The sequence below is a fragment of the Palaemon carinicauda genome, chromosome 42 (assembly GCF_036898095.1).
Source record: "Palaemon carinicauda isolate YSFRI2023 chromosome 42, ASM3689809v2, whole genome shotgun sequence".
Classification (NCBI taxonomy): Eukaryota; Metazoa; Arthropoda; class Malacostraca; order Decapoda; family Palaemonidae; genus Palaemon; species Palaemon carinicauda.
The window spans coordinates 53,233,116-53,259,881 of NC_090766.1; the positions used below are offsets into that span (position 1 = coordinate 53,233,116).

Genomic DNA, 26,766 nt, shown 5'->3' on the forward strand with positions numbered 1-26,766 from the left:
TTATTCAATTATTCAGCTCTCGTATCTCAGCCTTCTCAGCCATTCTATTTCCGCTATCTAGTGTTTGTGAGTTCCTTAAGAGGCTCCAACTTGAGTGCCACTTGACCATAGTTTTCTGCATTTTTTCTGCACCGATTCATCAAGGACTTTCTTCATTCGGGTACTTGATCATTCCCCCCTCACAATGGCCATTTATATTCAATTAAATGCGAAGCAAAATTTACTTGATCCTACACAACAAAAAACTTGAATTAAACTCTGTAAGAGTCAAGGTGCACTCATTGGGTTGGTTACGGGCGTCAATGACCTTGGATGTCAGGATGCCAGAAAACCGCAAATCAATCAATCAATTATTGCCATATCTTCGGAGAGAGAGAGAGAGAGAGAGAGAGAGAGAGGAGGGAGAGAGAGAGAGAGAGGGGAGAGGAGAGAGAGAGAGAGATCAAGTTTAAGGTTGATTTTTATACCATATCTTCGGAGAGAGAGAGAGAGAGAGATCAAGTTTAAGGTCGATTTCCATACCATACTTCGGGGAGAGAGAGAGAGAGAGAGAGGATCAAGTTTAAGGTTGCTTTTCATACCATATCTTCGGAGAGGAGAGAGAGAGAGAGAGAGAGAGAGAGAGAGAGATCAAGTTTAAGGTTGACTTCCACACCACATCTTCGCCACCATAAAGGAATGAATCGTCACCATATCCCATAATTATTTCGTTCCATTTCCTTTATAGGAATCCCTTATAGTCGACGTCCAGACCAGAATCTCCCTTCACTCAATCCTTGCCTCTTTTTCGACCCAACCGTTTCACATTCTGCTTTCATTTCCTCAAGTGTTGTGTCTCAAGTGCCTAGTCAGGAACCTTCACTATTCCTTGGTCGAGTAGCGCAAGTTATTCCAGCCAGTCCCTACATACTCTGATTCAGCCAGTCAATACAGACTCTGATTCAGCCAGTCAATACAGAACCAGATTCAGCCAGTTAATACAGAACCCGATTTAGCCAGTCATTACAGAACCAGATTCAGCTAGTCAACATAAACTGATTCAGCCAGTCAATACAGACTATGATTCGACTAGTCAATACAGAATATGATTCAGCCAGCCAATACAACCCGATTCAGTCAGTCAATACAGAGCCAGATTCAGTCAGTCAATACAGACTCTGATTCTGACAGTCAGTACAGACTTTGATTCAGCCAGTCAATACAGAACCAGATTCAGCTAGTCAATATAGACTGATTCAGCCTGTCAATACAGACTATGATTTATCCAGTCAATACAGAACGTGATTCCGCCAGTCAACACAGACTCCAATTCAGCTAGTCAATACAAACTGATTTAGCCAGTCAATACAGACTATGATTCAGCCAGTCAATACAACCCGATTCAGCCAGTCAATACAGACTCTGATTCAGCCAGCCAATACAGAGCCAGATTCAGCCAGTCACACACTATGATTCAGCCAGTCAATACAGAACCAGATTCAGCCAGTCAATACAGACTATGATTCCAACCAGTCAATACAGAACCACATTCAGCCAGTCAATACAGACCATGATTCATCTAGTCAATACAGACTATGATTCAGCCAGTCAATACAGACTCTGATTCCGTGAGTCAATACAGAACGTGATTCAGCCAGTCAATACAGACTCTGATTCCGTGAGTCAATACAGAACGTGATTCAGCCAGTCAATACAGACTCTGATTCCGTGAGTCAATACAGAACGTGATTCAGCCAGTCAATACAGACTCCAATTCAGCCAGTCAATGCAGAACCAGAGTCAGCCAGTCAATACAGAAACTGATTCAGCCAGTAAATACAGACTTTGATTAAGCCAGTCAATACAGAACCCGATTCAGCCAGTCACTGCAAACTCTGAATCAGCCAGTCAATACAGACTCTGATTCAGTCAGTCAATATAGACTGATTCAGCCAGTCAATACAGACTCCAATTAAGCAAGTCAATACAGACTCTGATTCATCCAGTCAATACAGAACCAGATTCAGCCAGTCAATACAGACTGATTCAGTCAGTCAATACAGACTATGATTCAGCCACCCAATACAACCCGATTCAGCTAGTCAATACAGAATCAGACTCAGTCAGTCAATACAGAGCCAGATTCAGACATTCAATAGACTCTGATTGAGCCAGTCAATACAGACTATGATTCAGCCAGTTAATACAGACTATGATTCAGCCAGTCAATACAGACTCAGATTCCAGCCTTTTCCTCAGGAGGTAGCACGTCACTTTTCTTTTTTTCGGCCAAGTAATACATAATTTGCTATATTTTATATCATTAAATACACACACACACACACACATATATATATATATATATATATACATATATATATATATATATATATATCTGTGTGTGTGTATATGTATGTATATATATACACATATACATACATACATACATATATATATATATATATATATATAGCCTAATAGCTTTCTTGAATTTTGTTGAATGCGGTAGACCAAGAGCTTTCTTTGATCTATCTATCTCAAATGCCCCTTAGACGATTAAAATGTTGCTCAATGACAAGATGAAATTGCAGTAATATTGTGAAGAAGCCTTCACTATGCACCAAAGAAAGCCTTCAATACGCACCAAAGATGATCATTTTATTGCGAAACGTCTAACTGTTGCGGAAGAATTTTCAATCGCCTTTAGACATAGACTTAAAACCATTCCAATTTCCAAGTCTTCCTTTGCATTTAAAGACCTCTTTTGATCTATCTATTAATAAGAAAACCATTTCCTTAATATCTTCACTCTTTATGATATTATAGTTTGCAGTCTCATAACACTTTACTGTTTTCATAAGAATTCCTGGATGAATTATTTTATTCAATCGTTTTCCAATAACGTTCTTCTTACCAATGAAATTTCATTCATTTTTTATTTTATCTTTTATTAGGAAATACACATTTACAATTATAAGATATATATATATATATATATATATATATATATATATATATATACTGTATTTATATACACACAGTACATCATAGTACATTTACATGAATAATTTCTCATCTAACATCGGTATATTATATTTAGAAATGCATTTTTATTATCTATCTGAATGTATTTTTATATCTACAATATATCGACTCGTGAATACATTTTTAGCAGAAGTTTTAAATCCTATTGTATTTACATTGAAATTATGTATCATTCCACTTTTGATATATTTAAGTAATTGTAGGTCAGCACTTGAAAATCCTAAGTATCTTCCAATTTATTTCCCTGCAATAACATCTGCTATTATGACCATTGCTGTATTTTCATCCTATTTTGAATAGGTTTCAAAATCCAACTTTGGAACGCACGAAAGCTGACCTTTAAACGACCTCATTCCAATATCATAATTCATTTTCCTCATCGTTTCCTCTCTCAAAAATCGCCATAATCTTTAACTTGCATCTACAATTCTAGATGGCTAGAGACAACATTCACCTATTCCAACATTTACAATAGTTAAAGGTAGTGAATTCGAAATTCTATTAACGAGATTTTTTTTTTTATTAATATTATTATCATTATCATTATCAATATAATCATTATTATTATTATCATCATCATTATTATTATTATGATTATTATTTTGGTAGAAGACCCGCTTTAAGGCAAGTTTAATTAAAAACAATGACGGCCTTAATTTTACAGTCTATTTTATCGATATTATCATTATCATTATTATCATTATTATTATTAAGCTTAGCTAAGCTTAAACCCTCGTTGGAAAAGAAAGATGCTATAAACACAAAGGGCTCCAACAGGGAAAATAGCCCAGTGAGGACATAAGGAAAAATATAAACTACAAAAAAGTAACGAACAATTAAAATATAATCTTTTAAGAACAGTAACAACATTAAAACATATCTTTCATATATAAACTATAAAATCTTCAAAAAATAACAATAAGAGGAATAAAATAGAAATAGTGTGCCCGAGTGTACCCTCACGCAAGGGCATCTATGAGTGTAAATTCTTATATAATTCAGCGAAGATTCACAAACAGAGCCAAAACCAACAAAAACTTCATGAATTTTCAGTTCCGGGAGATGCTGAAGGACTCTCGAAAAATATGGTTCTGCGCATGTGCCAGGTCCCCACATGGGGTCCACAATATGCACGTTATGAAAGATCCGAAGAAATGACGAAGTATACTCGTCGATCTTAGTTTGCTGTTTTATCCAATCAACCTTATGCAGGCACGGGCTCTTGCTCTTAAAGCAGCTGGGAATTAGTATACCTCGGCAATCTCAGCAACCACTCTCTCTCTCTCTCTCTCTCTCTCTCTCTCTCTCTCTCTCTCTCTCTCTCTCTCTCTCTCTCTCTCTCAGAAAAACAATATTAATAAAACCCTTAGGAATAAAGAAAAAATCATTGGAAGGAAAGAAAAATCCTGTGGGATAGAAAAATCCTACAGGAGTAAAGATATAAAGCAAAAAGATCTTTGGGTAAAAAGAGTAGAAACCTAAGAAGGTACGAAAAAGATCTCAGGGAGAAGGAAAACATTCTTAGAAAGAAAATATATTGAAAAATAAAGAACAAAAACCTTAGAAAGAAAACTCCGCCAACAAAGCTGGAAGGCGCTTATGTTTTCGCCCGTGTTTGTGTATGTGTGTTTGTTTGAGAACAGCTTCCTGTCCTCAATTTTAATCGTAGCGTAATGAAACTTGCAGGGATTAACTGTTATGTATAAAGCTGGACATGATTAAATTTTGAAAGGTCAACGTCAAAGGTCAAGGTCACGGTCAAGCAAAATGTCCAACTCGGTAATCAGTCATAAGTTTGGACATTGTTGTCACAGTGACTTCAAACTTGACTCATATTTGAGTGTATGAAAATCCACGCCAATTAATACATGTTAAGGTCAAAGGTCAGGGTCAAAGTCGAGAAATAAGCTGCCGCGGCTGAGGTCTTCGCTATACTGAGTGGCCCTCTGGTTGTAGTTAAGAGTAAGACAAAGATGCATTACGACATGGTACTCAGTAATCTGGAATAGCAATGAATGAAACTTTCTTTCAGCATAGAAACCATTACTTCGCTAAACCGTTTTTTTAATACCAAAACCTGTACCGTATGTTTCATAACTTATTATACACTGTAATGGTAAAGTTTTTTTTCATCTCACTCTCTTCCGCACTGATAATAGAACAACCTATTTACGCTTGCCGTCGCATGTTTCCCATTGTTGGATTTTTTGTGCCATTGTTGCCCTCAACTGTTCGTATATAAGCTCGATATCTAGTTGAATAAACTTACTTGTATTCGCCTTGCCTCTCTGCTAGTACCTAGCAGCTAAGTTGTCATAAACCTTTCCTCACCCAAGAGGCTACTTCTTGACTCTTTAGCTATGGTAAGCAGCTCTTCTAGGAGAAGGATACTCCGAAATCAAACCATTGTTCTGTAGTCTTGGGTAGTGTCATAGCCTCTGTGCCATGGTCTTCCACTTCCTTGGGTTAGAGTTCTCTTGCTTGAGGATACATTCGGGCACGCTGTTCTGTCTTGTTTCTCTTCCTCTTGTTTTGTTCACGTTTTTATAGTTTATATAGGAGATATTTATTTTAATGTTGTTACTCTTCTTGAAAATTTAATTTTCCTAGTTTCCTTTCCTCATTGGGCTATTTTCCCTGATGGAGCCTCTGGACTTATAGCATAATGCTTTTCCAACTAGGGTTGTAGCTTAGCAAGTAATAATAATAATAATAATAACAATAATAATAACAATAATAATGGGCGTTAATGACCTTCGATGTCAGTATGCCGGAAAACTTCAAATCAATTAATCAATCCTGACTTAAAAGAAAAAAAAAAACTTACACATCCAGCCTTTCTGTTAAGACATTTTTAGCAATGTCTTCCTTTTCTGCTTTACATATAATCTTTTAGAAGCTAAATTTTCAAGTAAGTGACCATCAAGAATTGTTTCATAAGAATATTGGTTCACTTTTCTAATAATAACTAAAGTCATATTAATTAATAAACAAAAAATAATAATGTAGGAGACAAAAAAAAAACCTCCTTGTGTATTAATTTTTTTAACATTATATAATTGTAACAACAAAAAGGGTCCTTTTGTCTTCTATATGGCCCTTAACGTGATTATTTTATGCTAGACAACAATATAACATCAAAACAACAACAACAATAATAACAATAACAACAACAACAACAATAATAATAATAATAATAATAATAATAATAATAATATAAAACTCATGGATAAAAAAATATAAAACAATCTGTTCTGCAAACCTTTAAAACACAAAAAAACAATAATAATGAATAGCAACATATACTGACAAAGGACACATGCATATCAAGTATCAATGTGACATATCATGTACCGAAGAGGAGCAAAAGCAGATGTGGGTTTTAAATGTGCCTGAGAACATAACACGACCATAAACTAAACTGGTTCTCACCCCGAGTTGCTTACAAAACTCAAGTTCATAACTTCTGCACCGTAAATAATTATAATATTCCTATTTTGCTAATTTATAAACAAACTTAAAAAAAAAACTAATTAAAGGAGGGAACACTTGCAGGATAATTGTAACATAATATTTCCTTTTGCAAATTATAAATAATTGTATAAAACAAACGAATATAATATCGTATGTAAAAGTAGTGTAATAGGTGACTGACACACTAAAATCAAGAAAATAATTCATCTCTCTCTCTCTGTATATATATATATATATATATATATATATATATATATATATATATATATATATATATATATATATATATATATATATAGTAAAATAAGGCTAAAACATAATAAATAAAAGTAAAACTGATAAAATACTTTCTCGAAAAATTATTTATCCAGATTGCAGAATTTTTGTGACCACATGGAAATATGTTCTCTAAAAAAAAACATAATAGTAATTAAGCAAAATTAACAAAATGTTCAATTCAAATTAAATTTTTGAAGGGGGACTGCAATTCTAAGAAATATGAAAACATGTAAATAAACATAAGAAAATAAAAACTGGTAAACTAGAGGGGCACTCAGAAGAGCGCAGACCTCCGCCAGGGAAGCTTATTTCTCGACCTTTAGCTTGACCTTGACTTTTCACTTTAACATGTATTCATTAGCATGGCATTTCATATACTCAAATATGAACCAAGTTTGAAGTCTGTAACAACGATGTCCAAACTTTGGCTGATTACGTGAATTTAACATTTTGCTTGACCGTGACCTTGACATTGACCTTCCAAATTTTATCATTTTCATCTTTTTACAAAAGAGTTAATCCCTGCAAGTTTTAATACTCTACGATTAAAATTGAAGCTGTTCACATACAAACACACACACACAAACAAACACGCGAACGGGCGAAAACATAACCTCCTTCCAACTTCGTTGGGCGAGTTAATTAAGAATATTAAAATTGTATGAAGATCTGAATGTTTTAATAGATTCATTTTCTAATCATAATAATAGAATAAGAAAAGAAGAAAAAATGTGTTTATCAATTGCATTCCTTACAATGACCTCAAACACTGTGATTTTTTTATCAGATACTTTTACAGCAATATGAGATATTTAAATCCAACATTGTGAATCGAAGAAGAATAACCAGCTAATAAATTTAGTGTTCGTTACAGTTAACCAAAATGTAGTGTTCGGTACAGTGAATCAATATGAAGTTTGCGTTACAGTGAACTGAAAGGATGCGTTCGTTATAGTGAACAGAAATGGATTGTTCGTTACAGTGAATCGATATGAAATGTTCGTTACAGTGAATCGATATGAAGTATACGTTATAATGAACCCACATGAAGTGTTTGTTACAATGAACAGAAATAGTGAACTGCAATGACGTGTTCGTTACAGTGAACTCTACGGAAGTGTTCGTTACAATGAACCGAAATGAAGCGTTCGTTACAGTGACACAAATGGAAGTGTTCGTTACACTGTACCGAAATGAAGTGTCCGTTACAATGAACAGAAATGAAGTCTTTGTTACAATGAACCGAAATATTGAACCGAAATGACGTGTTCGTTACAGTGAACTCGACGGAAGTGTTCGTTACAATGAACCGAAATGAAGCGTTCGTTACAGTGACATAAAATGAAGTGTTCGCTACAGTGTACCGAAAAGAAGTGTTCGTTACAATGAACCGAAATGAAGTCTTTGTTACAATGAACCGAAATAGTGAACCGAAATGACGTGTTCGTTACAGTGAACTGAACGGAAGTGTTCGTTACAATGAACCGAAATGAAGCGTTCGTTATAGTGACCCAAAATGAAGTGTTCGTTACAGTGACCCGAAATGAGGTGTTCGCTACAATGAACCAAAATAAAGTGTTCGTTACAATGAATTAAAACGAGTTTTCCGGATCTTAAAAAAAGAAAAAAAAAAAAAAAAAAAACCCTAAACGCAGAGATTCGTTGGAAATTATTCCGTGTTATTTCATTTATTATTTACCTAAACTAAGAAGCAAACACTACTTTTCTGCCTCCAGCATTTGATAAGAAGCATATCAAAAAAATGTCAAAATTCCGACTCGGTTCCAGGAAGTGAAACTCCAGATAAGAAGCCAACGTCCTGAACATTGTTCGGTACAGTTTACTGGTATTCCAACCGGTTTCCAAGGTAAAAGGATATCTTCTTAACTTCACAAGAATTTGATAACAGAAAAAAATAGGATCCGGTTCTTGGGTTTGAAAGAGAAAAAAACATTCCTTACTAAAATATAAAAAAATATTTAAAAATTTTATATATACATTTCTAAAGGAACAGGAAAGGAAATATGTGCATGAGAACATTAAATTTCTCAAAAGTAAATTGCTATACCAAGTGAGAAGCTCATTGTAAAATAAAATAAAAAACACTATGTATCACACATAAATGTGGACGTCAGCATTACACCAACTTCGAGATGGAAATCATTTGACCATCATGCGAGTATGGAAATAATTAATCTAATTATAAAAAATTCCGTTTCTGTATTATCTAATTACCTTTATTGTTAATGAGCATATTTTCTCATCGACAGTATCGCAAAAAATGATTTTTCTTTTTTTGCAACGTAGATAGATGCATGTACACTTTCAAGAAAATTGAAGGATAGATGGATGGATTTACGAATTTGGATTATACAACTCGGCGCTGGGGACTATGAGGCTATTCAACGCCAAAGTGCAGCTAGGGGGATACTCTGCAGTTGCGCATTTAGTAAAGGTTAAAAACTTGGAGAGCAAATTCGAAGAAAGTAAAGAGAAACAGAGATAAAATAAATGAATATAAAGCAAATACACATAGAGAACGAAGGAACGCATCAAGGAGCCTTAAGTAATGCCTACATTGCACAGCGTGAGGTGTACTGACGACACTTTCCAAGAATTAACATCAAATAAACAATTCTTATATAAATAAATTACATCCTAATGGAATTACATAGGGAAGATTCACTTAATGTGACATGAATCTGAACGCACTGTCTCCCATGTACCAACAGTAAGATCGCTTCGCACGAGAGGATTTTTTGCCGCACGGGGAAAATTTTCGCTCGTTAGGAGGCATGTCTTCACACGAGCAGATTTTCCCCGACCGGCTTCGTAGTTTCTATAAGCCTTTAAACTGGAACCGTACAGGTTATTTCTAATCCGCGCGGACAAAACCGCGCGGCATCAATCCGCTCTTGTGAAGCGAGCCAATAAGACATGGGTTCAAATCCCGTCAAGGGAGTTCTACTTATATATAACATTTTAGAAACAACAGGTCAAACTATAAATATGACCCATGATGTGTTTAACATTGATCGTGTGTTGTTCTCTTGCAAATCCAAATTATCTACTGCCATCAAGATGACTTCAGAAGATTCCATTTTCTACATAAATACGATTCATCTGTTTATATTTCAATGCGAGACTGATTATGTCAACGAAACCAATGCAATAACTAATCAAGTTTTTCACATTAGCTTTTGTCACTTGATGTATGTGTATGTATATATGTATGGATGTGTCATATATATATATATATATATATATATATATATATATATAATATATATATATATATATATATGTGTGTGTGTGTGTGTGTGTGTGTGTGTGTACCAGCAAAAAAAAATAAAAGTAATATACATAAAAGTATACATTTACGTAAAACCAGATATCAGCAAAAAGAAAAATTACATAAAGCGGACTTTATCCCTAAATGAATACAGGCGAGATAAACCCCGAACCTGAAATAGAAATACCCCATAGATAAACTTGAACATCAACTCTATAAGAAGACGATTTAAGACCGAAACCTTTCCGCGTCCATTCCATGTCAAATCGCTGTGAGATATTCTCCATTAGAAGGCCCTTGTTCGAAAGAATGTGGATACAAAAACAAAAATGCAGTTACGTGCACAGCATCCTACTGTAAGAAAGCATTATAATAACAGCAACGGGAAATTAAGTCCTTCAATTGGGCTTGTTATATCCACTTTACTATCAAAATTTCAAGCACCGAACACCAGCACAAAATAGTCTTACTACGACGGACATTAAATTATGCAACTAAGGATACAAATTCATATCAAGGATACAAGTTTATTAACAGAGAGAGAGAGAGAGAGAGAGAGAGAGAGAGAGAGAGAGAGAGAGAGAGAGAGAGAGAGAGAGAGAGAGAGTGAGTTATTAAAATGTTTAAAAGTTAGAAATTATGGTAACTCTGAGGAAAAAAAATTGCTAACTAGCGTAAAAAAAAAAAAAAGATTGCTCAAGTTGAGGAATAAAAACCGGATTAATTTGCATCAAAATTGAAACTGTGTTGAGGAAATTTTACGCCACTAGAGGCAGCACTCTCTTAAACAAAAATACCAGGCCGCTCTTACATATTAATTAACATGGTTGATTTAAAGCATAGCTGAGCAAATGATAAAAAATACCCCTTTTCCCCCCCAAAAAAAAAAAATACATGGAGGCCGGTTATATAAGCCATCTGTCACGGACATTGACGTAACCTTCTCATTTTTATTATCATTGGTTACCAACATTTCCTGAATTTCCATTCACTGAAAGATGTTTAATTAAACTTCTACTTGAGATTAACTTTTCCTGGGGGATATTATACCTGCTAGATAATAACTCGTTTCTTGAGGGACGTTAGACGTTATACCTACTTAATATTAAGTAAGACCATAAATGAAATAATGCAAGAAAAAATGAGAACAAGAAAATAAGAGACCCTAAAAGGAATAAGAAAAAACAGATAAGAAAATGAAAGACCACAAAAGGGAATAAAGAAAGAACAGATAAGAAAATGAAAGACCCTAAAGGGAATAAAGAAAGAACGGATAAGAAAATGAAAGACCATAAAGGGAATAAAGAAAGAACAGATAAGAAAATGAAAGACCATAAAGGGAATAAAGAAAGAAAAAAATGAGAACAAGAAAATGAAAGACCCTAAAGGGAATAAAGAAAGAACGGATAAGAAAATGAAAGACCATAAAGGGAATAAAGAAAGAAAAAATGAGAACAAGAAAATGAACGGCTCTAATGGAAAAAAGAAAGAAAACACGAGAACAAGAAAATTAAGGACTCTAAGGGAAACAAATCAATAAAAATGAGAACAAGATAATGAAAGACCGTACACGGAATAAAGAAATAAAGAATAAATAAGAACAAGCAAATGAAAGAATCTAAATAGGATAAAGAAAAAAAAAGAAGAAAATGACAGCGCAGAGAGGAATTCAGCCTCACAACAACAACAGAACTGATTCAGAAAATATAAGAAATCGCACGATAGAAGGAATATATAAGCAAATAGAGAATTCCGTTGGTTGGTTAACTGAGGTAATGAACCAGTCGCCGTACTATGCAACTGTACCAACCGTGTGTCACACGATCGTACATAATTCATTTTGTATATATTATGCTTGTATCTTCGCTCTTCCTTCGCACTAAAAAGAACCAGAATAAACATGTCTGCGTTTCTCCTATGTAACATTTTCTGTTTCTCGAACATGTAATTTCCTGTTACCATGAGGTTTTGTATATAAAGGAGAGTGTTCTATATTAAATTAGCTCAGTTGCTTTCATACTGCCTTTGAGTTCACAACCTTCTCTCGGCTCGTCACACAACAAATGAAATGAGCTAAGGATCAAGGGACAAGTTATGTAGAAAGGACAGATAAAGTATATATGTATACGTATCTTGAAAAGATAGGACTGATTGGACGGCTGATTGAGCAGATATAACCTGGCGTCTATAGAATGAGGGTTATTGATGCCATAATAAGAGAAGAAGCGTAGATAGATATCCTTAATCTTGCAAATCTTGTGAGGATGAAAGAAGATTCTATTGACAATTAGATCATCTTGTTTCTCAACTAGAGGAAATTCATAACGTCTGGAAATCCAGTAGTCTTTCAGGAAAGAGATCTTACTCTTGAAGGTCTCTAGATCCAGGTTTCCCAACCCTGGGGTCGCGACCCCAAATGGGGTCGCCAAGTGCTTTTTCGGGGGTCGCCAAAATCTCAAAATAAAAATAAAAATTCAAAATATGGCAGAACTCGCTGCAAAGAAAAAATATATAAACGTATTTGTGGATTTTTATTTATCGACTTGTATATATCTATTCATATATAAATATAAAAAAAAAAAAAATTTAATGGTGGTATCCCTGAGTGCCGTATGCGTTTGATATGTGAACAGCATTACCGTCCACGTTCAACTAGGCAGCCACTGTCTGCAATTTGTTTCTTATATCGGTAAGTTGATGCATTTATACCTGTATAGTGATTTAGAATGTGCTGCATAGGTTGCACTCAGTCTTTGTTTCTTTAAAATTCTTAATTACTCACGAAAAAGTGGTATGCCGACAATAGAAACCGAGTACTTCCCTTGCTGATGAAGTATTGCACCACAGTATGTCAGTGGATGACAGTTCATAATTGACGCTTCTAAAACCACATGGTACCCCCAACCATATTTAAAGAGAGAGATGGGCAAGGGAAGGGGAAAAGAAGGAGAGGGGCCAGGGAAGGAGGAGGGGGAACTTTTCATGCCATCTCCTCCTACATTTTCCTCTTTCCCTTCGCCACCCTTTCGTTGCTCCTCTTCCCCCTTCCCCGTCTTTCCATGCCCCTTCTCCTCCTCCTTTTATCCCCTCCCCTCCTCTCCTCCTCCTTCTTGCTCCCTCCGCTCCTCTTTGATATTTCCTTGCCACTTCCCCTTCCTCTCCTACTCTTTACTCCACCCCTTCCTTTTTATTTACCTCTTGTGAGTGTGTGTCATTTTTATTGTTATTTCATTTATTTTGTTATTAGATGTGCTATTTTATTTGTATGTTCTTGTGAAGTTGGCGCGTCTGCGGCGCTGGTCACTTGGTCGAAATGGTCGTCGGTTTGGCGGTTGTTTAGAGATTTGGAGTATTTTATGTCACTGGTTTTTGAGGTTGTTGTTTTGGCGGTTGTTTAGAGATTTGGAGTATCGTATATGGTTGGTTTTTGAGGTTGTTGTTTTGGCGAGATTTGGAGTGTTGTATATCATTGATTTTTTTTTTCTGCTTCGTCTTATTTACTGCGATTTGCAAATATATTACACCTCTTTTCCTTGTTACTCCTTCCTTAACCCCTCCCCTCCTCTCTACACCTCCTCCTCCGTGTTCCTTGCCCCTTCACTTTCTTTGCTACTTACACTCTTTCTTTATTTCTCCTTGTCATCTTTCCTTGTCTCCGTCCCCCCTCTTTCCTATTCTCTCAACCACCCTTCTCTTTCCTGGTCCCCCTCCTCTCCTTTCGCTACAACCTATTTGTGCGAATCAGGGTTTGCAGCTCAGACTAACATCAAAACAAAAAACAGATTTCGGCTGCAACCTGAACATGATTTGAGGGTAGCACTTTCTAAGACTGAACAACGATCCAGGCCCAAGTTTCCCATGAAAATCAGTTTACCATTTAACAGAAAACATATAAACGTTTAGTTTGTTTTTGTGGAATGTGGCAAAATATTATTCCAGAAGTGGGTTTTTTATTGATATTAAGCCTTAAAATTCATAATGCTATAATAAAATCTAATGATGTTAATTATGTCTTTTCCAACCTTATAGTACCTCTCTTATAAAAGGATATTTAATGTCCCTCACTTTTACAGACAACAACTAGCAATACATAAAAATACATATACAACTAAACTAGTGGGGTCGCGGTCATGGCCTGAGGTGCATGATTGGGGTCACCTGAAAAAAAGGTTGGGAACCACTGCTCTAGATGAAAGGAGCACAAATCTGCCTGGTTGTCGAAAACCTATTTATCTACGATGGTACTTTCCCCAATTTTGGACGGTATCCGACATTTAAGAAAAAAAAAAAAAAGGAAACTTCTTCTCTTCGCTCCTCACAGCCTGACGAGGGATGGAGCCGATTTTGATTATTACTGCTAGGGTGCCACAGTCTGCCCTCCCACGTTATCCACCACAAATTAATCTTCATATGCGAAATCGCCTACTGCTGCTACCATAACGGTCACCAAGGCGACCGGAGGAAGACTCGCTATTCATTCCTATTTCCAACTCGCTCTTTTGCCTCTCTCGCATCTATCCTCCTATCACTTAGAGCTTTCTGGTCTGGAAAACATTACATCATAAGCACGTTAAGGATAGAGCACAATATCAAGTATCAAAAAGTAGATAAGGGTAAAAAATCATGTACTTTTTCTGCCGTCGTAAGAAAGAGGAAAAAATATATAAGCTAGAGGATAATAACAGAGGAATTAAAAATTCAATCAGAAGTTAATTAATATAACACCGATGTAATTATCTTCCATTAAATACAGGCATAAAGATAACCTGTAACCCAACAAAAAGGTCTATATTGAATGCTTTATAAACCTCCCCCAAGGGAGAGCGGCTTTACTAATTAAAGAAAACTCAGCCCTACTCGACTTGAAGCGTCCATGAAGCACAAAGCTCCAACTCATGGCGGTTAGAGGAACGAAGAGCAAGAAAAGAGAGTTTTGTGAATCATCCAATTGTACAACCGACCCAACGGTCCATCAAAGACGAGAGAAGAAGAATGGCCACAATGAAGTTGAATCAAAATTAAGGGCTGATGTCTGAGAGAGAGGCCTTTAGACCACTGGCTCACTAAGCAACATCAACAGATTACATCACTGCTAAAATTAACTCTCTCTATCTCTCTCTCTCTCTCTCTCTCTCTCTCTCTATATATATATATATATATAAATATATATATATATATATATATATAAATATATATATATATATATATGTGTGTGTGTGTGTGTATATATATACATACATAAATATATACACACACATATATATATATATCTACACACACACACACACACACACACATATATATATATATATATATATAAATTAGCTTTGCATATTTCTCTATCTCTAAAATTATCTTTGCGTTCCTCTCTCTCTCTCTCTCTCTCTCTCTCTCTCTCTCTGTGTGTGTGTGTGTGTGAATTTCACGCCATAATAATTAAACGCGAAGCACTGTGATCTCCAAATAGATCATTAAAATAAGACACTGACTTACCCTTGAGTTAAAATAATCTCACAGAAGTAAAAGTAAAAAACAAATTATCAACGATATTAAGTCTTTCACCTTTTCCCTTAGGCACAGTGTAACCAGGGGATAATTATCTCTCTCTCTCTCTCTCTCTCTCTCTCTCTCTCTCTCGATGTATAAAACGACATTTCTTCTGTATGCTTACTATAATAATAATAATTGAAATAATAGCTTACTGTATTATTATTATTATTATTATTATTATTATTATTATTATTATTATTATTATTAATATAAGAACGCCAAGTTGTAACCTGCTGACAAAATGCCCCTGTACGACTACCAACCTTTTAGGGATCAGCAACCAGAGTAATTTTCATATCAAATCTCTCACGTAAAACCAGCCATTATTTGGCATTATCAAACCGAGAAATGTGTTAAGATATGTCTCGTCAGTCTGAAACAGCGTCTATAAAAGGCAATGTGAATTGTCGTTCTTTTAGATGAAGACTTTGCATCCCTGTAGACCATTAAAGGACACAAAAAGAGTAAAGAATGGGACACAGCAATATTATTAATGGAAAAAAAATCTAAAATTTGAGGAAACAAGTTACATGGTAAAAACAGTTAGAGTTTTTGGCAATACAAAATCTCAGTTTTACTAAAATACTTAAAATACAACGAATTTTCATGAAATGGGGTAAATTCACCCCTTGGTCCCTACGAGAAATAACCTGTTTGTTGCAATACTAGGTTAAGAATATGAGCAATATATAATCTCAGTTTTTCTAAAATACTTAAAATACAACGAATCTTCATGAAATCTGGCAAATTCATCCCTTGGACCCAATAATAAATAACCCGTTTGATGCAATACATGCCAATACTAGTTAAGATTTCTAATACTTAACTCTCCAAACTATTCCCTACCATAGTTAGCTAGTAACTGCCTCCCCCCACTCTCTCTCTCTCTCTCTCTCTCTCTCTCTCTCTCTCTCTCAACCATATTCCTATCAGCTAAAAAATATACGAAGGAATGACATGAAATGCCACAGGGATAAGAAATAGACTAGAAAAAACGACTCATGAATAATCTACTTTCGTCCCCATAACAGACCGTAAACGTTTCAAATGTATTTCTCATGATAACGCGTGCGTCTTATCTGCTACCCGCTACTTTTTACGACTGCCAAAGCTTTAATGGTTTACTTATCAGCAGTTAACATTCAAAGGCGTATACTTACAAGGCCTGGCAGCATGGACTCTTTAAAAAAGATTTCATGTGAGCTTAGACTTACTACTATGCCCAGATGAGCCGGGGTTACACTTTGTTGTATCAAAGAATTTACATACATACATACATACATACATACATATATATATATATATATATATGTATATATATATATATATATATATATCACATTTTAGGCGACTGCTTTAGTAGCGCCAATGTGTTTCCTACAGGAATCCTCTTATTTTGCGTATTGCCATGATCAGCAAAGCTGTACTAGTAAGGGCCACCCATGCCAGGTTGGTTTCCTGTGAATGATCAGACAAAAATCTCCCACCATCACCAATCAGCACTGGCCAGCGTGGTGATGAAAACTGTTCAAAACCAAGACATGAATGACATGTCTGAGGCCTTTGTCCTGCTGTAAATGTAGCCGTTTCTGTAGACTAGAGACTGGTGTTTTATATATAAACATATATATGTACATATATATATATATATATATATGCGTATATATATATATATATGTATATATATATATATATATATATCATCATCTCCTCCTACGCCTATTGACGCAAAGGGCCTCAGTTAGAATTCGCCAGTCATCTCTGTCTTGAGCTTTTAAATCAATACTTCTCCAATCGTCCTCTCCTACTTCACGCTTCATAGTCCTCAGCCATGTAGGTCTGGGTCTTCCAACTCTTCTAGTACCTTGTGGAGGCCAGTTGAAAGTTTGGTGAACTAATCTCTCTTGGGTAATGCGAAGAGTACGACCAAACCATTTCCATCTGCCCCTCACCATGAACTCATCCACAAATGGTAATCGAGTAATCTATATTATAGTTTATTTTCTAATCTTATCCTGCCATTTAACTCCAAATATTCCTCTGAAGGCTTTGTTCTCAAACCTGCAAAATCTGTTGGATATTGTTTCACTGCCATACCACGATTAATATCCATATAGTAACACCCATCTCACCAAACTGTTATATAGCCAGATTTTTATGTGTAATTTTAGGCGATTTGATTTCCAAATTCTGTTTAACATAGCCATTATCTGATTTGCTTTTTTCCAATCTTTCATTAAATTCCAATACTAAAGACCCCGTATTAGAGATTATATAATATATATATATATATATATATATATATATATATATATATATATATATATATATATACCAATTTTAGCATGGGTTCTCAGTACTAGTTATTTCCACGGAATTTATTCCCTTCCTCAAGAAATAGTTCAATGAGATCAGATTACAAGAACTCGGGGAGGTGACGAAAATAGCAAAACGCCCAGTCCTACTCGCTTCCCTTCTCTTATACTTAATATCCTCCCATCCGGTTCCTTACTTCTAAATCTTAAACCCACTCAAACTGAATCTGTCTAATCATAACCAATTGGTAGATTATATTGTCAATTGTATCTTTCAGTTCTTTAATTTAGATACCAGATTATATATAATTTTTAAGCTGATAGGGAAAATGGGTGAGAAAAGAGAGAGGACAGTTAGCTAGAGCTTCATGATAAGGAATAGTTTAGAAAGCTAATTATTAGTAAGAAGAGTAGTGTAAAGCGTGGTTCAAGCACTATTCTATTTATATAAAGGTATATTTTTATTAGTATCAAGTCTTATAACTATTATTTTACATTATATTTACATAGTAAATTCTCTTAATAACACTTTCCACAAGAATATTCTTTATTAGTATAATGGTTCAAGTTCACCACATTAAACATATGTGACCTGTTGCTTGGGTAGTTTCTCTCTTCTGCTTCCGTTGCTTCAGTTCAATCTCCATTAACGTACTATCAAATTACTAAATCAAAGTACACGAGACAATTTACGTTAGGAATTTACGATAGACAAACTTCTGATAAGATTGCATTAGAAGTGACATTAAACTTTGCCATTAAAGATATTAACCTCCAGGATTTGAATCTGAATTTTTCCGCGGTTGGTCGACTGTCATCTTTCTCTCCCAATTGAACACAGACTTCATCCCCTTTCTGAGTGGGGATACCTTGTATCGCCATGATCAACAAAGCTGTACTAGAGAGGACCACCCATATTACTAAAGTCTCCCACCATCGCCATTATGCACTGGCCAGCGTGGTGATGTAAACTGCCCAAACCCTAGACAAATTGACATGTCTGAGGCACTTGTCCGGCAGTGGACTAGAAATGGCTGCTTTTCTTGCTGCCTTTGTTGTTGTCATCTTGAAGAGGCTTCATATAAAGACAAGGACATTTTAATATACTTCATTTAGTGCTTTGCAACTTACAGACACTAAAGAATAGATATAAATAAAACATTTGAATTAATGTTGACGAAAAATCGTTCTTTTTCACTTAAACGGAAATACAGTATTGATAGAATCATCATATAATAAAATAATGATATCGTTGTCTCCACAAAATACCATATGGCGTCAATATGCCACTCGAGAACTTGAGAGAGAGAGAGAGAGAGAGAGAGAGAGAGGAGGAGAGAGAGAGAGAGAGAGAGAGAGAGAGAGAGAGAGAGAGAGAAGGATATTCTTTCAACCTAACCCCTTATCCGCAGCACAAAAAAAAAAAAAAATAAATAAAAACAACTCCACCCTCGCTTCATTTTCCTTCATGGCTCTCTTCACCCTCTCATGACCCCCTCCTCCTTTCTCTCTGCCCCCCCCCCCCCCCCCCCCCCAACCCCTCTGCAAGTGAAACCCTATCCACTAGGCGATACAGCGCCAACAGAGAGGCTTTTCATGTGGGTCTCCTCAACACATCCAATGATCTATAGCATCTCTCAGTCAAAATCGGCAAATATAAAAAAAAAGGCTGATTCTGCATTCACCCTTTTCCTTTAAAATCTTGGGTCTTCTTGTATACTCTGTAACATAAACTTTCTATAGCATCTCTCAGTCAAAATCGGCATAAAAAATGCTGATTCTCCATTCTTCCCTTTCAACCTGTCAGAACCTCGATCTTCTTGTATTCTCTGTAACGTAAGCTTTCGGATACCGTGCTTCTCCCTTCACTGAAATTGAATATTTCGATTGAAAGGATCCCAAAATCTCCGTAATCAAATCCTTCAGGTATCAGAGGGTTCCTTGTAATGGAATAAGGATATTATCAGCCTCCTACATTTCTTGTTATGAAATACCTTGAATACCAGAACCTTTTATTCTCATGAAAAAAAAAAAAAAAAAAAAATGTGGTGGCCGATGGTAACGTCCCTGACTGGGAACGCCAGATTGGGGTACGAATCCCGCTAAAACTCGTTAGTTTCTCTGGTCGCTGTAACCTCACCATCCTTGTGAGCTAAGGAGGGGGACTTTGGGGTAGCCTATAGGTCTATCTGCTGAGTCATCAGCAGCCATTAACTGGCCCTCCTTGGTCCTAGCTTGGGTAGAGAGGGTGCTTGAGCGATATTCAACTGTATATATGGTCAGTCTCTAAGGCATTGGCCTACTCGATAGGGCAATGGCTCTGTCCCTTGAACCCCCCCCCCCCATTTCATGAGCGGCCTTTAAAACTTTTAAAAATTAATCCAGATGAAAAGTGGTAGTTTATTTGGATATTTTGGTAAAGGTAAAGTACCTTTAGGTTGACAATTATCTCAATGTACGTAGCTCACAGAAAACATCCGTGTCTCGCTATCAGTGAGTCAAGAGTTCGTGCCCCACTCAAGCCTGGTTTCTAGTAATGTCTGCAATCATACCGTCCTTGTGAGATAGGGTTGGGAGTTTTCGGGGAGCCTATGGGTCTACAGCCATTGTCTTGCCCTCTCTGGTCCTAGCATGGGTGTAGAGAGGGCTTGGGCTCTGGTCATACGCACAGTTGGACCCAGGAATTCCTGGCACACCTTGCTCTGAGGAAATGCAGCATGTCATACCCTTACTGGGAGGCGAGTAACCAAACAGATAGTGTAGAGATGTATGGCAGAGGTGGGGCTACATACAGGAACTCGCCACGCAGTGTATGACAGAGTACAATTCCTCAGAGCGAGGCATGCCAGGAATTACTGTGTCCAACCGTACATATGATCGTTCTTTCAGATAAAGTCTTGTTCCTTGCCTCTGCCGCTTAGGAGTGACTTTTAAATCTATAGGAAACTGTCACGTTATCTTTCGGTTTTATTTCTTGAAATTTTAAACTTTAAATAGACATCAAAAAAGAAAAAAATTAAAGATAAAGTGCTGTTTAAGAAAAGCTCTGTTGCACAAACCTATCTGCATTTTGTTTAAGAAAAAAAAGTGAATCGACAACATTTTCTTATGAATATACTGTATATATATACACACACACACATATATATATATATATATATATATATATATATATATAGGATAGATAGATAAGATAGATTATACACACACACACACACACACATATATATATATATATATATATATATATATATATATATCAACAACAAATGCAACTGTTTCTAGTCTTATGCAAGAGATAGGACTCAGACATGTCAATTCATGTCTGGGGTTTGACTAGTTTTATATATATATATATATATATATACATATATATATATATATATGTATGTATATTTATATATTTATATATAAACATATATATATATATATGTATATATATTTATTTACTGTATATAATTGTATATTATATATACTGTGTGTATATATATATATATATACTGTATATAATTACATATATAATATTTGTACTGTGTATATATATATATATATATATATATATATATATATATATATATATATACATAATGAGAGATAGAGATATAATGTATAGGGAAAATAAAGAAATATAGAAGAAACTCGAACAATTGACAAAATCAATGGTTTAACCAGCAATCAAAACAACAAAATATGAAATCCAACATCGTGCACTGCATCTAACATTGCTTACACAATCCACACCACGGAGAGAGAGAGAGAGAGAGAGAGAGAGAGAGAGAGAGAGAGAGAGAGAGAGAGAGAGAGAGTCAGTCAACATTATCATGGACGATCATAATGCATCCATGTGTTCAAGTAACCAGTCAGCAGGAAATGCGGTGTAGCCCGAAGCAGGTGATAGAACTAGGGGGAACGGGGGATGGGTGAAGGGGGGGGGGGGGGTGTTGAGACAGCTTCTTCGGCCATACTTGTGATGACGTGTTGTGGCTGCAATATTGCCGCCAAACCAACTCAAGGTCGCACACCACCAGAATCCTTTATTTTTTACATTCCATTGTACACAAACAATTGTGTCTTTTAAGTATTTTTTTTTTCTTTCACGATACGAGAAATCTTATTTATCTAAAAAATAAAACGTAGGCGAATAAACACACATACATATGGCCATTTACTAAAAGAATGGGTAGTTCAAGAAAAAAAACAATACAACTGTCACTGTCACACTCATCCTTAATTGCTGAATTGTGGATAAACTTCCGGAACATTACTTCCAACACACCCCCATACATAGACACACACACATTATATATATATATATATATATATATATATATATATATATATATATATATATATATATATATATATATATATATATACACGGTGGTCCAGAAGTAGGTGGACAGTAAATGATTACATTCATTTTGAGATTACATATACATACCATTACATTTACTAACACAATTATTGTATTGACAATAAAGTTTTATTGTGAACCAAAATACAAAAGCCGATACATAAAACTATTCAACATGCTGTCCACCTACTTTTGGACCACCCTATATATATATATATATATATATATATATATATATATATACACACACACATATATATATATATATATATATATATATATATACATATATATATATATATATATCAAAATCCCAACTAGAAGAGCATCATGAACTGTGCAATGATCAACACCAAGGCTGCAATCACAATTCCGAGCACACTTTTATCATAAATTGCAGATTACGGTTCAACTTGAAGTTATACGCACGTATATTATGACATTACAGATTACTAAGCAGATAATCCGTTTTGCCTGAATACTGACACGTGCACCACTATCATCGTTGCACAGTAAACCATGCACAAGGATTTTCTGCAAAAAGTTGCTTTCATGTTTTATTTTTTTTTATTACGTCATGATATACGTAAATGAGGCCCTTTGCGTCAATTGGCGTAGGAGGAGATGATGATTTACGTAAATAACTAACATTTCAAAAGTGAATTTGCATTGGCTTCTGGAGTGATCGAGTGTTATGTTATTAAATTCTTTTGATTTTCTAATACTATGAACATGAATTTGGCGCTTGTAACAAATTCTCATAGTTAGTTACCTAATTTCCCTCAGATTGATTTTCTGAATACGAAGAGTAAAAACAACGAAAAAAAAGAAAGAAATTTTGATCATCTGAATACGCAAAACCTTTCGTCCATATTACTCACTGAAAACGGTTGTATGACTACGACACTATGATATATGAAAGTTACACTATGTATGATTCATAAATTATAAACTGTAGTAATCAATAAAAGCAAATTTTTGGTATTGGTAGATTTCCTATCTAAGGGAAACAGCATAATCATCGGAATGGAGTGAATGCTAACAGGCGAGAAAGAACTTTATTTCAATACTGTGACACTGTTTATAACTCCACTATACATCAAAAAAGGCCATCTGAAATGGTCTAGACATGAAGGGAGATATGATTTAGACAAGCGTATTAAGCAGAGATTTCAGGAACAAGGATTCATGCTACAAAAGCAGGTATAAGATTCAACAGACTCAAGGGAGTCTCATTTCATAATTTGTTGGCTTTAATTTAATTGCTATTGGGTCTGTAGAAATCCCTGTGTTGCAATATTTTCTCAAGTGGGTTTGTAGAAATCCCTATACTGGACTGTTATCTCGATTGGGTTTATAGAAATTTCTGTACTTGGCTATTTTTCAACTGGGTTTGTAGACATAGCCTATATGTACTGGATCGTTTTCTCAATTGGTTTTGTAGGAATCTCTTTACTAGGTGGTTTTCTCAATGGAGTTTGTAAGTCTCTGTACTGGGCTGTTTTCTCAATAGGCTTTGCAGAAATCTCTGTACTGGACTGTTTTCTCAATTGGGTTTGCAGAAATCTCTGTATTGGACTTTTCTCAATAGGGTTTGCAGAAATCTCTGTACTGGACTGTTTTCTCAATTGGGTTTGCAGAAACCTCTGTATTAGACTGTTTTCTCAATAAAGTTTGCAGAAACCTTTGTACTGGGGTGTTTTCTCAATTGGGTTTGCAGAAATCTCTGTACTGGACTGTTTTCTCAATCGGGTTTGCAGAAACCTCTGTATTACAATGTTTTCTCAATAAGGTTTGCAGAAACCTCTGTACTAGACTGTTTTCTCAATTGGGGTTTGTTTGTAGTACTCCACGATAATAAAAGCATCTATGACTTCATTCCTCTCTACGGAAAATTTCTTACACACAAAGATCACCAGTAAATTAATTAACAACAAAAATGATAAAGTGGATCGTAAGCAATTTCTCTCTCCTCGCCAATAGGTAACAAAATACAAAGCCACATTTATATATGAAAACTTGTTTACATGTTGAAGGGTATGGGGTCACTTAGTTCACCGCCATTACCGAAGGGCAAGAATATCATTCTCCTCAATGTAAATTTTGTGAAGATTTTATCACCTCAAGCCATGTTTGATGCCCGAGGGCTCGAATTACCGTGTACTTTGTTCTCGATTAATACAGCCTCCAGCACCTGAAATTTCAACTGACAAAAGACTGCCATTAGTTCTGGATGTCTTACGTTTAACAAGGTGATTAGTGTAATTAAAAAAAAAAAAATCATAAACTTGCTTTGGAGTAAGGCATGTAAGTAAAAAAAATTTAAATCGAATTCAGGTAGGGATTATATAAACAAACATCTTTTTTTTTATAAACATCTACTGCCTTGAACTAATGTATCTGCATTGGATAAAACTAGACAATGATAGTTTCACCAGGGAATTAATCTATCTATTTTGCCAATATATAAGAAAAATATATTGTTCACCTTTTTGTGTCTACAATGTACCTGCTACAGACGCAAAAACACTTACTGAGTATCATAAACAAATATTTTTCATCACATGTTCAGGATCCATCAAGGGCTTCTGTCCTTGAATAGCTTATTTCTGCACCAGGAAAATCTGAAGCGACCCTTGAGCCTTTTTTTTTTACAAACTGTGAAAATCTTGAATAAACAGAAATTTGGTTGTATACATAAGGAATTCGTGTTTCGAATATTGCCTAAACAAAACTAACAAAAAATATACAATCTAGAATTTAATACTTGTTTTGTTTCTTTTCGCACAGTCCCTACTCTGTGTGCCTTACCAAAGGAGAAGATTTCAATCACAGACAATATCATTATTATTATTATTATTATTATTATTATTATAACTAGCTAAGCTACACCCCTAATTGGAAAATCAGGATGCTATAAGCCCAAGGGCTCCAACAAGGAAAAGTAACCCAGTAAAAAAGGAAATAAACTACAAGAGAAGTAATGAACAATTAAAAAACATATTTTAAGAACAGAAACAACATTAAAATAGATCTTTCCTAAATAAACTATAAATAGAGAGTTATACCAGCCAATTCAACATAAAAGACATTCATTGCAAGAACGGCAGCAACAAGCAACATGAATAGGCACAATTCCATTCAGTGATCTTACTAAGGTCTTTATTTAATGAATGCTAACTCACACTCTGGTTATTATTTCCTTTCATTTAAGAGTTGGTTAAACTAAGCTGAATTTTTCAAAAGCCCCCTTAAAAACATTCATATACTGGAGGGGAACTCAGCAAAGCGCAGATCTCCGCCACGACAACTTATTACTAGAGATTAGGGTTAATTCGGTCGACCTTTTGCTCGACCTTGACCTTGAACTTTGACCTATGACTTTCAAATGAATAGGTTCCACGTCTCAACATAACAATTAATCCCTGAAAGTTTCACTACTCTATAAGTAAAACTGTGACCAAGAAGTTGTTCACATACACAAATAAACGGACAAACTGGGACGAAAACATAACCTCCTCCCAACTACGTTGACGTAGATAAACATAAGGTTGGGAAACGTAAGTGCTTGCGCATGCACACGCACGCACAGAATGCCGAGGCAACTTACATGAAACTCCCGAGAGAAACAAGGGACTGTCTGTCTCGACTGGAGACTACCTTAAATAGACCACCAATCTCCCTTTTATGGCAGACGGAGCATCCTGGGGTTAAAAGCACTTGCTTATAAGGATGAAAACTGCCATCAAACACGGATAAAGCGTCCGGAGACATTACAGATTTCCCTTATTGACGGTCAGCATTTATTTACAATTTTACATAAATGACAATCTATTTTTCAAAAATTATGAAAGAAAACACTTTCGAAATGTATTTTGTTTCTAACTAATATAATGGTTAATTGATATAATTTACTTGCATATATCCAAATCAAAAATTTACATTAACTTAAAAAAAATTGAAAAGTATTTTTTCACAATATTTCTAAAACAGGTTTGGAAAACTTTCTCACGTATCACAGTGTTTACGTAGAATTGCACAAAAATCACCCAAATCATCTATAAGATGTCCTTACTTTGCTTTGTTTGTGTAAAACTCTAATACACAATTTTCACACTAAGAGGCCCAATTATCAAGCAGGTCCTCCTAACTACTTATCACTCTTCGAGGCACTGCGAATCCATCCTTACTTCTTTATCCCTCCTCGAGGCACTGAGGCACCACACACACTTTTACACCCTAAGAGTGCACAACCCTCACTCCCGTCACCCGAGTCCCGCCCGCCGAACGCAGGCACCTTTCTGACGTCCATGAGCACAGAGAGAGAGAGAGAGAGAGAGAGAGAGAGAGAGAGAGAGAGAGAGAGAGAGAGAGAGAGAGAGGGTGGGGGCTGATGATGAGGAAGATGGGGTGGATTATTATGACAGTCTCACAGGAGAGAGAGAAACTGAGTTGGGGAAGCGGGCGGGTCCCGGAGA

The 26,766-nt window shown here is 35.5% G+C and overlaps 1 protein-coding gene across 1 annotated transcript in view; it reads right to left on the reverse strand.

Annotated features, from left to right (window-relative positions):
• Positions 1 to 26,766, reverse strand: part of LOC137633155 (uncharacterized) — a 619,863-nt gene that overhangs the window by 490,487 nt on the left and 102,610 nt on the right. The window lies entirely within an intron of this gene.